The 17299-nt window shown below is 38.4% G+C and overlaps 1 protein-coding gene across 3 annotated transcripts in view; it reads left to right on the top strand.

The window, feature by feature from the left end:
* BCL11A (BCL11 transcription factor A) overlaps positions 1-17299 on the top strand; it is a 189329-nt gene that overhangs the window by 152450 nt on the left and 19580 nt on the right. The gene's annotated exons all lie outside the window — the stretch shown is intronic.

Genomic DNA, 17299 nt, shown 5'->3' with positions numbered 1-17299 from the left:
CAAAATTGAGGTTTGGAATGACATAAATATTAAGTAGATAGTATTGATTGATTAGGACAGGAAGGCCTGGCGCAATATGGTTCATGGGGTCACGAAGAGTCGGACACGACTTAACGACTAAACAACAACAATTGATTGATTAGCCAGATGAGAAACATTTTTATAAGAACTTTATTAAGTTATGAAAAACATAAAGATAAAAGCAAACAAGAACTAATAATCAAAAAGAGAAGTAGAGAATAAGAGAGTTAGAAATAAAGAAAGAATACAAAAGTGATGGAAAGTAAAGAAAAGGGAAAAAAGGAAAAATTACAAAAAGAATGATTTCTGACTTCTTATACAGCAGATATAGGTAAATCATATAATAACCTCTTACTCTAAAACTACATCTTAACATACATATTTTGTATAACCTATTTAACTAATCATCAAATCCATATATCATAATTTCATTTTTTTTTGGCTCCTGCAAAAAGTCCAAAAGGGGCTTCCAGTTGGCATTAAAGTTAGTCAATGTTTTTTTTCTAAGCAAAGCTTAGTGAAAAATTTTGCCGTCTCAGCTAACTCCATCATCTTCACCATCCATTCTTCCATTGCATCTTTGAGCATATAAAAGTCTAGCTGCAGTTATCATATATAAACCAGATGAGAAACATTTTTAATTAATGGTTCAAAATCCTTTTTATAGTTGACAATCCAAATTATTATAAAGTTGAATGGATAGAACATTGAGCTGTCTATCAAATCTATATCTGCTCACTTGTATTTTAACCCTTGTTTAACTAAAACACTTGTTTTATTAATTTTTCAAATTTATTTGCATTTATTTCCTTATTTATACATTCTCATATTCCAGTTTGTATAATAAATTCTGCCTACAACTTTATCATAGATTTTTTTGTCTTATTATTTATGTTGATGAGCCACATGGCAACTTGACAATTAAGGAGAAACAGGTAACGTTTAGAAATATACAACATTCCATTTTGAAAACCTAGTATTACTGGTCAAAAATAAAAAAAAAAAAAGGAATATTTAAAAAAATAGCAACAATTTAAGCATTAAAAAATGCCTAAGCAAGTTTGCACCAATTATTTTTTCCTAAAAGGGTGACATATGAGTTGGGTAATTAATTTTATCAAATGGGTACCAGTGGTAAAATGGCTGTATTGAACATATATGTGCCAAGGTTGCCTTTGAAAGTTAGAGTACCAAGATTAATCTGATGACATTAGTACACAGGTGTCAGTCCTTCTAGGTAGTCCAGGCAGGAAACCAAAACCATGAGTACTAATACTACTTTTATTGTAAGGTTACAGTAACAGAATCTTGCAATTCTGAAAGTACTTTTCCCCTCCTTTGCTTTTACTTTCCAGAGAACTAGGGAGAGTCCTTCTGAGATTCTTTCTCCACCCCCATTCCTACTGTGGGCTGAGATACCTCTTGTCTGACCATTGTTTAGGCAGTAGCTCTTCCTTCTGTCTCCCAAGGTTATTCTCACACCCCTTACAACAGGGGAGGCATATGAATGACAAATTCTAAGACTTAGAATGGTCAGACTGAGCATGTGATTGAGATACAATAGTGTTTTTTCTGTGAGTCTGCAAGTCAGTAAGTACTACCAGGGTCCAGATAAGTACAGGTAGTCCTCAGGTTATGCCCATTCGTTCAGTGACCATTCAAAGTTACCACAGCACTGAATGAAGGGGACTTACAACTGGTTCTCAAAGTTGCAGCCTTTGCAGCATCCCCACAGTCATATGATCATGATTTGGGCACTTGGGAACCAGCTCGCACTTACGACAGTTGCAGCATCCTGAAGTCACATGATCACCACTTGAGACCTTCCCTGCTGGCTTCCCAGAAGCAATGTCAATGGGGAAGCCAGCAGGAGGTCGCAGTTGCTCTGCTTCTGCTGTTTTTTCTCCCATGGAGCCCCCAGGCAGCAGGGGGATCTCATACTCGATAGCACCTGCCTGCCTGCACTTGTGCTCACCCACCCACACTCTCTAGCACCTGCCCATAGCACCCACCCACCTGCCCACACTCATGCCCACTTGTACTCTTTAGTGCTGCTCCCAGTTATGCCTGCCCATAGTACCCGTACTTAGGCCCACTGGTAGCATCCACCTACCCACCTGTACTTGCGCCCTCCCATAACACCCACCTGCCTGCACTCTGTAGTTCTCACATGCTGCCCATAACTCTTGCCCACTGGCCTGCTTGCGAGCTGCCTAAGAAGGAAAGGCTTGTCATGACCGTGACTTGTGATTTTCTGCTGGCCTCCCCATTGACCTTTGTTGGAAGTTGGCAAGAAGTCGCAAGTTGTGGTCATGTGAGGTCCTCGCTCAATGACCTGCAGTCCTCATAATGACAACAGGAATTGCAGGGTTTGCTATCACTAAGTGGTGTGGTCACATGACATCATGCTTTATGACCTCATTGCTTAGTGATGGAAATTCTGGTCCCAATTTCCATCATAACCCGAGGACTATCTGTAGTTTCTCACTCTTAGGCTAGTACTGTTAGTCTAGCACTGCGCTAGTTAATGTAAAAAAATAGGCAGGACTTCCTTTAGCTACAAAGATTACTTTTTGTGAGTCACTCAGGTGAGCTGTACACTTGGAGCTTAGCAGGCCTCTGTTTAGTTTGTGCTGAAACTACCGGATTGTTACGAGCTTTAGCATGGAAAAGCAGATATAAGTGTAAAATATAAATAACATATTTTGCTTGTTTGTCCCATTCTTACTGGAAGAGTCAAGGGTGCTACTCATGCTAACTCTGGAAGTAGTTCTACTGCTATGGGCTATCCACCAATAGTACATAGTAGTGCAAAGAAGCACTCAGTCAGCAACATTAGAACTGGCAGGGTACAAGAGAATAGCAAGTGAACAGATATGATTTCATTTCTTTATACTTGAGCGAAGAAAATGAGCCTTTTTAGGGTAGCAAAAAGCTTTGGAATCCAACTGGCCAAAATTAACCATTTATACCTTGAACTAGAAAAGTAAGCACATTCTTAATTCTCCCCCAATGAAATAGAAGGGACTTCTAAGCACTTAGCTTTGGCTGGATTATGCCCTTGTGCACATCTTTTACAGGCCAGATGGAGAAAAGAGGGAATTTAGTGCAAGCGGTAACAATTAATTATTCTCCCATTCTGTTTTCCTCCTTTTGCCATGCTTTCATATTGTCGTGTCTGAAGACAAGCACTCATTTGACATTTAAGATGAATAAAAAAGAAATTCCTAGTTTAGCTTTGAACTGCTGTTCCAATATATATATTTTTTCCTGATAGAAGAGAAAGGAGAAGGAAAGGAGGACTCGTTCCCTGGTATCTGAGTTTGTGCAGGCGTCTATAGTAACAAAAGATGCACACATGCTGTGTGGGAGTTTACAAGAGAAACAAAATTTTATTCCAGAGCAGTAAATAGAATTATAACCTTGTTATGAAAAGAACCATATAATTATTTTTAAGTGGCAAAAGGTCAACAGGACCCAGATCTACCATTAGGCAGGGTGCAGTAGTTCAGATTTTGGGACATTAAATTGTCAATTATTCAGTTTATATTTTACTAGAGTGTGGAAAGATGCCATTTGGAGTTTCTGCTTCAAAATCTGAAATATCTTGGACAGTCTCAGCGTGTCAGATTTACAGCATGGTTCCTCTAGCAATTATTTCTGCCATTTGAGGGGTCTTTCTAATAGCTGTACTTTACTTTCCTAAAAAAAAATAGAAGTAAAAGATTAGGTGATTCATGTTTAGAAATGAATGTGGAAACAAATTATTTATTAGAAGATTGAGCATATCACAAAAGGAAATGAGGTACTATCTTAGCTAGACTACACACCTGTTTTGATAGTGCTTTTAGTAATTGTGGTTGGAACTTGTACTTGACCCACACCCATTAAAGAACCAGGTGTGAATCCACAGAGTGGTCAAGGACAGGATGTGATTAGGAAGTTACATCACCAAGGAACTGTTAAGATTTTTTCATTTTTCAGAAGTTAGTTTGTTGAAGGCCCTAGAATGAAATGAAACCCACAACCTAGATATGAGATAGATTTGAGAATCAGCTGAATCCCTTTCAGGCAGTTTTTATGGCTTTGACATTAAATATTCTCAATTTCTGGTTTGGCTCTACAAAAACATGACTGTGTTTATAATCTAATAGTCCCTTCTATGACCTGACATAAAATACATATCTGCTGACTAAAACCCAGTTAATGACACCTTATTCTTAGTTTTGGCAAACTAAGACAATATTTTTGCTTACATCTTTTCATTTAAATTTGAAACCTCTTGTCTTATTAATCAAGTCACATTTTTAAAATCTTATCTGCTGACCTGTAATATATTTTTACTAATCTTGGAATGGCTAAGACTTCTTTCACCTCTACTCATTATGCTTAATTTTTCATTCTGATTTTATTATGATTGCTCTCTCTTTCTCATTTAACATTTATCAGTTTTCCTGTGTGGTGACTTTGTTTGTAAGAAGATTCTAATTTTCTTTTCTATTCCCATTGTCATTCGTCTGTTTTTGATAGAGGATGAAAGTGGGTATATCTGAACCTCAAAAGGAGAAAGGCAACTGAGTATCAACATGTGTGGAGGACTGAGAAGAATGATGAAAACTGATATTCTTTTTGATGGAAGTTGTCTACTTCTGAATTTTTGCTGTATCAAGTCAGATCATAAGTTCCTCTTGTCATAGTGAGCTCTGGAAATGTTAATTTTTTGAGTTGCAGAAAATCCCTAGTATCTTTGGGGGGGGGGGAAACCACCTGTGAGGGCAGCCATTATGCATAACTGATTAAAATTTCTTATTCAATGATCCTCTAAGATCAGTGCAGGGAGGGACAAGATCAAGAATTTGATAATAGATTGTTAGCTAACATACGTCTGTTTAAAGGGGAGGTCCTTCACCCAGGTTTCATTCTTAAAATGGCCTTCTAGGAAAACAAAATGTTAGCAACGGTTATAGATTAGCCTTTGATCACATCCTTCCTCTAAAAATACTTCTTGATGAATATTTCCTGATCATGTATTTCTGTTGTCCCCCTTTCAAAATGATTGCTTATGTCTGCATCTTCTTTATGAGTATGTACAGCAAGTGGTTGCTTAACAAAGCAATTGTGGAATCACAGCCAGTGCTTGATGAGGTCCCACCCCACTTCTTTCTTATGAACATGATTTAATCTGGGCAATGTGAAATAGAACTATCCCACTTTCTTCCTTTTTTTTCCCCACTGCAGGCATTGACCACAGTTCTTCCCTGTGTGGTTTATACAGTGAAAAACATGTTTGCCCCTTGAGCCAGAGGTAGAAGGCCCTTGGAGCCAATTTTTACTGAGCCTCAACCGCAATGGGGATACTGCAGCATTCTAACAGACACACTGTTACATTCTTAGTAAAATAATCTGGATTGCTCACATTACTAAACTTTCTACTCCTATTTCTTTCACTTCCTAGAAGGCACACATTGATACAAGTTGTAGCCATTTCTCTGATTCATCCTACACAGTGTTGGAGCTCTTATATTTCTGGAGTATCATAACAGAAGCCATGCAACAGTGGAAACTCTAGATTTTTAGTTCTCCTAAAATGCCAATTGTGTACAAATACTAAAACATGTTGGACGTTGTCTTTAGTATTACAAATAAGGAAAGCTTTCCCAAAGCTTATTAGCACATTGGCGAGCATATCATTCCATTACCGATTTGGCAGAACTAAGTGCTTAAATACTTTACCCTCTCGCTTCCATCCCCATTGCTTTCCCTTCAGCAGTGGTGTGTAATTTGCATCATTTCTTCCCAGCTGACCCTGCTTTGGTTTTGTTTTTCTAGCTATACCAGTGACTGCTATTCTTTTTGAAGTCTTTTTTTAAGGTTATAGTTGGATTGGTTCTTCCTTCACTTGGTCATTGAAAATGGCCCACACAATTTATGACCCACAAAACTGAATTCAATTTGTATAAATTCCTGGCCAGTTCTGATCACTCCTGCTTTTCCAGATCCAGGCAAGCAAGTGAAGATTTATCAAGCCTATTGAGCCATTATAAAAACAATGCATGGAATTGTCTGGAAAAGCTGGATGAAGCAGTCACTTGAGTAAAACTGAACAGAACGATGTTACGTTTGCACAATTTTATACATGTCTACTGACAAAAAAGTTTCACTGAGTTTAGTGGGATGACAATAGATTGAAGCTGCATGTGGTCATCATGCAACTTACTTTGGAAAAAGCCCTTCTGTGATCCCTGTATGGGATTGTGATGTCAATCTTTTATTTATAAAATAAATAATAATAATGAGTATAATGATGTTATGAAAAAATAAATGAGTTAAAATGGTAAAGCACTTAGTTCTGATAGTATGCTTAATAAGATGATGCATTCTAATAATTGAATTTGCTTTGTTTTGTGCATTCATGAAAAAGATCTCATGTTATGAGGTGATTTGTCTTCATAATTGCATACAGGTTCCAGTACAAACTCTCCTTTCAGAGCTCAATAATGGTAAACAGAGTGTCTGCAAAGTAGATTCATCCCATTGTCAGAATCCCCTCCCCCTGTCCCCATTTATTACTGACATATCATTTAGTCATACATACACCCTCCTCCACCATTCCATTCATCAGTCCTGTCTAAAATGATCAAAATCAGTATTTTTCAAATTTTCCCTCTTCTCATAAAATACAGGAGTTAAATTACTGATTGGAAACAAATATATGGAATGCTCTTCAACAGATTTAAAACAATTATTCTGATTCCCAAATCTGTTTCTGAGCATAATTATAACTGCCTATTCTTATTTTTAATGACCAAAATAACTTTGAAATAGATGGAATAGCCACCTTCTCCCATATGAACGCATATTTGTACTTTAGAAGACAGGTGCTGACTGTGCCCACTCCCCTTTAATATAGGTCAGACTATATAAAGTCTACTTCTCTTTCATACACTCTAAAATTGTACTGTCACATCAGAATTCTGCCATAATTCTCACTTCAGATTGCAGTCTGTAGACCTGCCTGCATTTGAGTAGGAAGAAGCTTGGGTACAAGTTCACTTCATCATTAGGTGAGGTGTGAATCTTTCTTGACTTTATCATCTATCTTCTTAACAGCATTATTACACTTTTTTAATTTGCATGGAAGTTTGGGGTCCTGAGAAGACAATGCAGGAGCTTAATTGCAGCATTTTTTGTGTTTTGTTTTCACATTAGGATTAGGTCCTGAAAAACTTATCTTAATGACCAAGAACTGGTTATGATTTGGTGTAGATAAAACCTATTAGAATAAAGGCAAACCTTTGAAGTTTGGGAGAGGGAGGGAGATGCTCTAAAACTTGGATTTCATGTTGAAAGTCAGAGAATTGGCAGGTCTGCATGCACAGCAGGGCAGGGAAGGAGGTGGCACAGCAGGGGCCCTTCTGTCTGGCCCACTCTCTGCTCCATGTTCTTGTTTCCCTTCCTGGCTCTTAGGAGCAAACACAGTGTGTTTCTCCCCCTCCTCCTTCTGGTACTTTGGCAGGGCAGAGAAAAAAACCAGGTGGCTCTCGCCCATTGATCCAGCCTTGATAGAACAGTGCAGCCATGTGACATGAACACTAGAAGTAGCCTTGTTTGATAGCCGCTCCCACTTACTTGGCTTCAATGAAAAGTTGTGCTACAGTACTTGCATTCAGAAGTTGGATTTGCCAACTCGTGATTCATGTAGTAAAACTATAGTACTGATAGGAGTGAAGATTAAAGAGTGAATCAAATAAGCCAGTAGTAGTAGGGTTTAGTATGTGTAGTCTAGCTCTTTTCACCCTTTCAAAGTGGTTTTGCATTTCTAGCCTGAATGAAGGGGAAAAGGGGGTGGAGGGGAATATCTAAGTTGAACGTGCTGAAAGTAAGTCTAAGTAATTAAAAATGACAGCTGAAGCTCTCTTCACTACTTTCTCTTGTTCACATTATAAGGCTTAATCCTTAATGTGTTGCTCTCATTGTTATTTATGTTGAGATGAAGGCAATCTTTATATTGTTGAATAGTGACTCAGCTGGGAAGAGTGAATAATTGGGGTGGGATAGTCTTTTTTAAGTGAGAAATGATTAAAACTGTCTTCTTATATGGCTGCACTGTGCAGTCTCATGAAAGCACTGAAGAAGTCAGAGGCACAAGTAAAACCAGCTGAAATGGCTCAGAAAATATAGTGGTCACCAGTCAATGGTTGTTGTTCCCAAGTCCCAAAGAGAGCTTATAAACACTAGGCTAGAGTGTTATCTGCTGAAAAGCAAACACAGGCAAAAGTTTTAGTCTTTTCACAAAAGAGAGGAAATCAATTTGTACTCAAGTACACCATTCTGTATTGCAGGCAGTAACTCAGATGAGTCCTGCATTAAAGCAGACATATTGCTTTGCCTATAGAATGTAGCCTGGGATTTTCTTTGACAACCTCCCCTGCCCCAGTCAAAACTGGTACAATTGTCCAAGTATATAATATAATAGAGTGAATGCAGGTAGATTCATTACTCTGTTCTTTGTGAGAACCAGGTTTACTAGATAGATAAAGGAGATTTTTTTTACTAGAATTCAGAGGACTGGGGTGGTTAATGGTTAAGACGTTGGAGTGGTCCAGATCTACCCTTAGAAATTCACTGGGTGAACCACAAAAAATTATCTGGGTTGCTGCTGGCCGGTGACACTCTCTCAGCCCAACCTACTTCCCAGATTTGTTATGGGGAGGAGAGAGTTCTGTGTATGGTGCCAAGAGCTCCTGAAATCAACTTGAGATATAAATCTAACAAATAAAATAAATAAAATAGACTTAATTGTTTTTTTCTTGGCAGATTTTGGAAAAGCTTCTTTATAAGCCACAAACTTCATGCTGGTGACAATTTTGAGGTGGGTTGGAGAAAGTTCCATCCTTAGTGGATGGTAAAAGTCTGCTGAATCTTGGCAACACAGTGCTTCAGTTTGGCTAAATTAGCATGATTTGATAAATAGGATAGTCTTCGATCATGCTTGGCCTGGGTTTGTTCCAGATGTCTCTTAGCTGTAACCTATTGTTTTATTTTCAAATAGTGGAATAATCTGCACCACTGCACATGTAGTGTTAAGGAACTTAGGTTGTTTTTTTCCTAGGGCTCTGTGTATCTGAGTGTTTCATTAAAAAATAATAATTAAATGAAATAAAAATGTGCCGAGATAATTCAATAGTGCATGAAGAAAAGCTGAATTCTTCAGTCTGTTTAAATTATATAAAACAAGTGAATGTCCATATGTTTGTGCTATTTGCTCAGATCCTCATAGACACTCCTCCCCACCCCCATCAATACAAATGTTTCTAACCATTGCAGGGGGATATAAAAAGCTTCAAATGGTTTAAAAGTGAGAATGTGTAGTCTTCTGAAATTGTAATGCAATTCCTCTCCTGGATTCAGAAATTTCAGTCATTGGCTTCCAAAGCCTTAAGGACTAGTGCTGAATTCTTGGCCCATTCCCAAATTCTGCACTTGATCAAAATGACATCAATGCACACAGTACTGGACACTGGTATTTGAAGGCATAGTATTTGAAGGTTAGCTTGAAACTGTTGCCCGCAACATAATTTTGGGCTCATAATTTGAGTACATTGGTGCATTGTCAAGTGGATAAAAATACCCAAAGGAACCTTATAAATTTGGGTGTAAAATGATGATACCCTTGTGTCTAGACTAGGGTCCATGCGTATGAGAGGAAGCTGGAAGGCACTGTGTAAAGCACTGAAGCCCCTAAGTATTTGAAACCCTGAGATTTCTCTTGTTAATTCTGGGATTTCATTCTTCAAGACCATCCATCCAGCCCTTGGAGATAAAAACTTGCTTTTATTAAACGTAAGCTGAAATGCTCAGGCTCTGAATTCAGAGATAGTTCCAGACTTGGGATTTTCTGCACCTATGTGGAACTGTAAAATACACAGAGGCCTACTGATGATCAACATGGTTAAGGATGCAAGAAACCTTTTTAGCTATTAAAATAAACTGTTGCATTGAGGTCGTGTTTGATTCAGGAGCAGAAGGATGGAGAACATGGATGGTTGCTTGCTTTTCAGCCAGCCAGGCACCTCCCCAGATATTCTCTCAGTAAGCCTCTGTGTGGGCTTCCAGATGGTTTGCAGATTATGGTAGTAAGGAAAAAGAAGGGAAGTGGAAATGCATAAGGCATATGCATGCTATCCTTCCTTAGAGCGCACTAGCAGTTCCTTCATCCAAGTGTGTCTTTCACTCGATCTGAGCTATACTACCCATCTATGTTCCAAAAATCTCACTGAAATAAAGACACTGCTCTGTGGAGGGAGTGGAAACATGAGTGAGTAGTGCTTGTATTGTTTAACATGTTAGGAACCAAATTCATATATTTCACCCAGGCATCCATAGGGAAATATAAATATGATTTATACCACATGTATTTCCCCTCTGAAGGAGAAGACAGTTGTAAGCTGAAGATACTTGAAATGTCTGGAGGACTCTCATTCTATTTATATCTTCTCTGCTTAATTTGCCTAGAATAGCTGAGGTAATTGAGGTATTTAAAATATCTGAGGTAACCCAGCCAGTTTTAAGCAGTTGCTTTAAGTTATTCCTGCTCTGAGGTCTTGCTAAGGAAGTCCAGATGATGCTTCCCTATTTATATGTTTTCTCATAATAAGAACCTCAGTAAATAATATCTTATTGTTCTTAAATTATACCCAACATTTGTGTACTAAAGGGTAGAAGAGTGCTTTACTCCAGCAAATGGTTGGGGTTGCCTTTTTATTGAAGTGGATGTGTTTTTCACTTGGCCACTGAAAAGTTAGGGGTGAATACAATTAATGTAAACTCATATATATATATATATATATATATATATATATATATATATGAAAAATATCAGTTTATTACAGTCTTAGACCAGTACAAGGCTAATGTAAACTAGGAATTTAAATAGGGTTCCCTATAAACTACTTCATAATTTTAAATTATGTAGCAGGCCTTGACCAAGCTTGGGCTTTAGTCACTCAGGGATCAGAGAGAGCTGGCTTTCAGCCAAGTGGGCCAAAATCTGGTACATGGTCTAAAGCAGCCACCAGGACTAGGGAACATATCCTTCAACAAGTCCTCGCACCAGAGACAGTGACGTATTATTCACAATCAGAAACACCTTCTGAGGCTAGATTTTTGTGAGTCCTATTGAATATGTCATCTGACCTAAGGTAGGTTGCAAACTTGATGGTGTTCATGAGCTGTTTAGCTAAACTGCTACATTTGCAGTAATGCAGATAATATTAGACCTCTTTCCCAGCAATTTACAAGAACATACCAAGAATGTTGTGGAATGGTAGATAATAATGAACAATTTGGCATGTTTGAGTCACTCCTCCAGTGTTTGTAGAATCTCATCAGGGCTAGTAAATCAGTATATATAACTTTTTCTATATAACTTTTTCCTTGAACCTATAGCAGAGGTACATAGGGGCCTCAGGGCTGCATGTACCCCCTCCCAAAAACGTCTTGGATTCAGTTCACAAGGCCCCTTCAGAAATTGCCACCAAGGTGCAAATGTTAATGTTAAAGAAGGAAATATTATATTCTTGGGCAGTAATTATATTATCTATTTTAAATTGATTGGAATATATTAAATTTAATCTTTGTATTGGCCCTGCCCAGTTCTTCATCCTGGTTTTCCTATTTTCTGATGTCTTACCCTCTGGCATGGTTCATTGTGTTCCTTGTCTCAACCTCAGCAACTTTAAGATGTGTGGACTTCAATTCCCAGAATTCCCCAGCTAGCATGGTGTTGAAGTCCACACATCTTAAAGTTGCTGAGGTTGAGAAATACAGTGGTACCTCGGGTCACGAACGCTTCTGTTCACAACCAATTTGGGTCACGAACAGGACCATTCGCAAAATTTTGCTTCCATTCGCGAACGCCGGATCAGGTGACGAACAGGATCCGCGGCCATTTTCCCTGCCATGACACGTGGTCGTGGCTTCCTGTAGGGAGGGGGACTCTCCCTCCAAGCAATAACCGCCTCCCCACCCGCCTTCCTGTCCTCCACGCCAGAAGTCACGTCGAGCAAGGTTAGCGCTCTCTCTCTTCATAGTGTACTGTACTGTACTTTGTTTCATATTTTTGTGGTTTAAAAAAAAAATACATATGGTTCAGAACGGATTAACCGTAATTACATTGAACCTCATGGGAAAATTGGATTCGGGATGCAACCAAAATCGGGTCGCGACCAAATTCGGAGGGGTCAGAACAGATTAACCGTATTTACATTGAACCTTATGGGAAAATTTGATTCGGGTCGCGACCAATTCGGTTTGCGACCAGAGTCGTGGAACGAATTAAGTTCGTGAACCGAGGTACCACTGTACTGGCCTAATACTTATTGTCTCTGTCTCTTGCTGGAGTGGTGGGAATTCCCAAAGCATTGTGGGGATACTACTTGATGCACAGAGGGTAGACTTCCAGACATTTTGTTACTTTGCACATTCCGTATGGGTGGAGAAGTTGAAAGAGGTATCTTACTACTGCAAATAAAACATTGCAACTTCACCTTGCCTTTAGAGCAAGCTTGCTAACTTTTTGCTGCATTTGCCTTAGTTGGATTTTTCTTCTAATCTTTAATGCATTAGAAATCCTTCACTGACTGGTAAAGACATCTCCAGGAGGTAAAATGGTCAGTCAATAGCTTTCATAATTAATCAACTACTAATAGACAAATTAGAAATTGTGTTTCTTCAAAGCAGGTGGTAAATCACCCATGGATTTAAACTGCCTTGCTGTCCTAGCTTACATGTTCTTGTTCTTTTCCTTTCCTTCTCTCCCTCTCCCCCTCCCCTCCCCTCTCCCCCCCCAACCATCCCAGTCACCAAGCAGGAATGGCAAAAAAATGGGAACTTGTTTTTCAGCTGAGCAAATGAAGAAACATATTACATTTTATGCTTAGACTAGTAAATCAGTGATGCTTTTTTAAAAAAAATTCTGTGTAAAATTGACTTTAGCCTTTAGAACAGTTGAATGTGTTGTTAAGAAAGTCATTTGCTGAATTATGGAACATAACATTTTTATTGATGACTGTAGGTTAGAAATTTTGGCATTGTGAACAGTGTAATACAATCTACTGCCCTGACAAGAAGCTGAATGAAATACAGATTATACGGTAAAATTGCAATGCATCATTTGCTATTAGTGGACTGGTAATAATTACCAGTTTCAGAGCTGCTTTTTTTCCCCCATGTAATCTTTACTCTCTGCTGTAACAGCCTTTCTCATTGACATTATGATTATACCCGCTGCCCTTCTGATCCAGAATATCTAGTTGATGGGAATGCTAAAATGCAATTACAAAAACTGTGTTGTATCCTCATTATAAGGCACAGTGTTATTTCCACTGACCTAATACATAAACTAGCTAACAGGAGAGTATTGTATTGTTAGTAGACTGGAGGCTGATGGCATCACTTGCTGTAAGAGGTTTTTTTTTTTAAAAAAAAATCTTCTAGTTTTGAGTGGCAAAATAAAATAAAATTAGATGCATTTACCATTGCCTTTGCATTGTGTCGCCTAAATTTAACTTTGCCCTCCTTAATTTCCATCTAGACCCTTGCCCAAATCTTAAAAATAAGCACATGGGAATCTGCACACTCATGTTTCTTTCTTTCCAGAAGATGTATCCCTTTATTTGCCAGTGTCTTCAATGTCCCAATGCCCTGTGCTAAACACCACACGTGGTTCATTAAAATGTTGGCACTGGCAAAGGAATAAAATGTTAAATACTGTTCCAAAAGCTTTTTTCAAGCAACCAAAATGTTAAACACCTGCCAGAAATGGCTGATTCTTTCTATTTCGTTTTTTTTAATCACCCAATTCAAATTGTCAGACTAAATGTATAATAATAGAGAAACCTGAAACCTGAAGAAGGCGGAGGGGTGGGGGAACCCTCAGTGAGAGTTGCAATAGACATTGCTGTAAGATTGCCTGCCTGTCATTTTCCAAAGTCATTTATTCAATACCTTATATAATGAAAACCCCTTATAAAGCTTTTCTTTTTCATCCTTGAAGTAAGGAGGAAAACAAGAACAATGAAGATCAATTGATAGGAACTTCAACATTTTCTTTCAAAATCCATCCACTTCATATTTTTCTCCCTCTTCTCCACCTGCACATATATTAAGCATGTGTTTAGAAACCTCATTTTGGCATCTACTGTCTAATCTTGTAAAAAGGTTTGCCCACAAGTGGGTTATATTGAGTGCAAGTATAAATACTGCTGTAAAGTAAATTACTGATCATTATAGAAGTACATCTTGCAGTCAAATACCATTGTAAACCCAGCTTGTTGTTCAAAGACTAATACAATATGTATTTGTGGGGGCATTCACCAAAATACAGTACATATTCTTCTTTCCTCACATAAACATACATATTATCCTGTATTTCTTGGCAATTTATGCATTTTCAAAACAATCAAGTCATCAGTTTAACAATCAGCTCATGTAATGTGACTTTATACAGAGTTTAACTGTTGGCCTGTATTGCTCAACACTATCTACTCTGACTAGCATGTTTTCAATGATTTCAACCAAGGTGTTTCCTGCAATGCAAATTCTTTATGTAGAAATCCTGGAAAATGGACTTTGGACTATGCCCCAATAATTAGATACATTTTTATAAGTAGAGAAGTGGGGAACTTTTTTTTCTGGTTGAGGTGGTCATTGCTATAGGGAAACAGTGCCAGGGACTGTATGCTGGCTATTAGCAGGTCCAGATCCAGCAGGGGCAGAGGAATGTGTATAGCCTTTGGGTTCAGGTGTACTGTAACCCCAGAAGACCCACTGCCTGAAACAGAGGAGAAACTGCCATACCCATACACCTTTTTCTTAGCAGCAGCAGCAGCAGTGCTGGCACTCTCCCCCCCAAGCTGTCCACAAGTACTACAGATGCCTCATAAATGTGTCATTCTGAGGACCATCTCATAGTGCCTATAGGGAAACTAGCAGGGCAGTAAACCATTCCACAGATCCACATGTCTTAGATGAAATGAAATGGCTGCTGTGGGCAGCCAATTGAGAGAACAAGAAGTGGGAGGTAGGCTGTGTCCATCTGCAGCTTTAAATATCTGCTTCATTTCATGCAGTGGTAGAGCTGGCCTTGCTCAGGCTGCATTTTTCTGCTCTATCAGTTCTATGTTTTTGAGACAATTATGTTCATACACCAGTTTTTTTTCAGGAAATGTGTAATGTATGAACTTCAGACACATGTTCTCAGTCATTTGAGTATATACAGGTAGTCCTTGACTTATAACCACAAGTGGAACCAGAACTTCTGTTGCTAAGCGATGCAGTAGTTAAGTGAGTTACACCCAATTTTACAATCTTTTTGCCATGGTCGTTAAGTGAATCTGGCTTACCCCATTGATTCTGCTTGCCAGAAGCCCCCTGGGAAGGTCGCAGATGGCAATCACGTCACCCTGAGATGCTGCAACTGTCGTAAATACATGCCGGTTGCCACACACCCAAATCTTGATCATGTGACCGTGGGGACGCTGCAACGGTTGTAAATGCGAGGACTTATCATAAGTCAGTTTTTTCATTGCCACCATAACTTTGAATGGTCATTAAGCAAACGGACATAAGTCAAGTACTAACTGTATGTCAGGGCTTCATATTATTTTTGTGAGTACTCTATCCATCTCAGCATTTCTGGACAAGATTAATGGAATCAGCAGAGGCAGATTTCTTTTTACCTCAAGGTAAAATTGCTGGGAGTGTGGGACCCTGTATTCAGATACCTCTCCCCCAATCCTTGTAAATATTTTGGTTTCCTCTCTGTTAATCTCTTCCTCATCAGAGGAACTGCTACTTTATCAGCCAAAACATGTGGAAAAGTAGATGATGTTCCATAGGTTCCATATCCTGCTCTTAGAGTGGCTCTGGTTGTATTTAAGGATGCCTGTCCACTATAGGAAATGTTAGGATAACAGTGGTAAATAAGATTATTTAAGGCATAAAAGTTGGAGTGTATCAAAAAGATTGCTGGAAATCTACCCAAGTATTCAAGGAAACTGTGATTGTCTGAACTGCCAAATTAGATGCAGGGGTTAAATCAACCCATCAAGGATTAAGTTCTCATTTCTGCCAAGGTATTGGAACCAGTGGTTAGATGCCAAATAAGGATTGAAGTTGCAAGCAAATGGGTAATTCCATAGGAAACAGAGTGCTTGAGTTCTACTGGGATCTTTAGATTTAGGGCTTGAACTTTACGAAGAGTGGTAATCATAGGCTGAAGCTAAATATTATGGAGACTCTATGCGTGCTGCCAAAAGCAGCAGCCTCACATTTACCATCTATTTTTCTTTTACAGTTTCTACTTTTTCTTTTTAAAATTGTGATACAGCATGATCACTTTGGGAGTTTTCCTATGCTCCTCTTTGTAATTGGTTGCTACGTGTGGGTGTGTGGTAATTCATAACTTAATAATGTCATTCATTTTAAGTATTTAAAGCTAAAGGATATATACAAGGCAACATTTTTTACCATTTTATTTTAACCACTTGTACATAAGCATAGCACCACATACAAATCTAGTTGATGCTGGATATTCATAGAGATGCACACATTTGCATGTACTCATTCAGCCATAAGCTAATTGACAGTTAAACTGCCATAGAGTAGAGAACCAGTGGGCTGTAGGAGGCATCAGATCAGGTATAGAGTATGCTGTCCAAAATTTGCTCAGTCCCAAAGATTATTGGATGCTGTTGCGTCAGGTACCTTCTCTCAACCTAATCTATCTAACAGGATTATGAAGATAAAATGGGGAAAACTGTGTTCAGCACTTTGACCTCTTTATAGGACAATCAACTAAAAATGAGTAAGACTTTAACAATCTGTACACTCAGAATTTAGTTCTACATATTTCAAAAATATTTGTTTTAAAGTCAGTATACTTGTAGAGCAATTGTAGGTAATAATTATTTGCATACTTACTCAAGAGTAAGATCCACTGAAAACAGTTGGACATAGTTCCAGGTAAGCATGATTGCAGTTGGCTTTATCTGTAATCTTAAGCAACATTTCTCACTGAGATAATTGGAAAGTATACTGAAATAAGCTTTGTAGTAAAGCTGTGCAATATTTTAGATTTGACTGGGGAAAACTGCTTCAGAATATGCCAGAGTAGCATCTCTCTGACTCATTAAAGCAGTCATGTCTGTTTCCAGAATTGCATAGTTGGGGTAGAAATCTCCCCGCAGCCATGTGGTCCTGGAAGAAGACATATCTG

The sequence above is a fragment of the Python bivittatus genome, unplaced genomic scaffold (assembly GCF_059951505.1).
Source record: "Python bivittatus isolate LINGU-HERP-01145 unplaced genomic scaffold, Pbiv_v1 ctg000020_np1212, whole genome shotgun sequence".
NCBI classification, from domain to species: domain Eukaryota; kingdom Metazoa; phylum Chordata; class Lepidosauria; order Squamata; family Pythonidae; genus Python; species Python bivittatus.
Note: the sequence above shows the minus strand (reverse complement) of the source record. Positions and strands in the feature narration are given on the sequence as shown.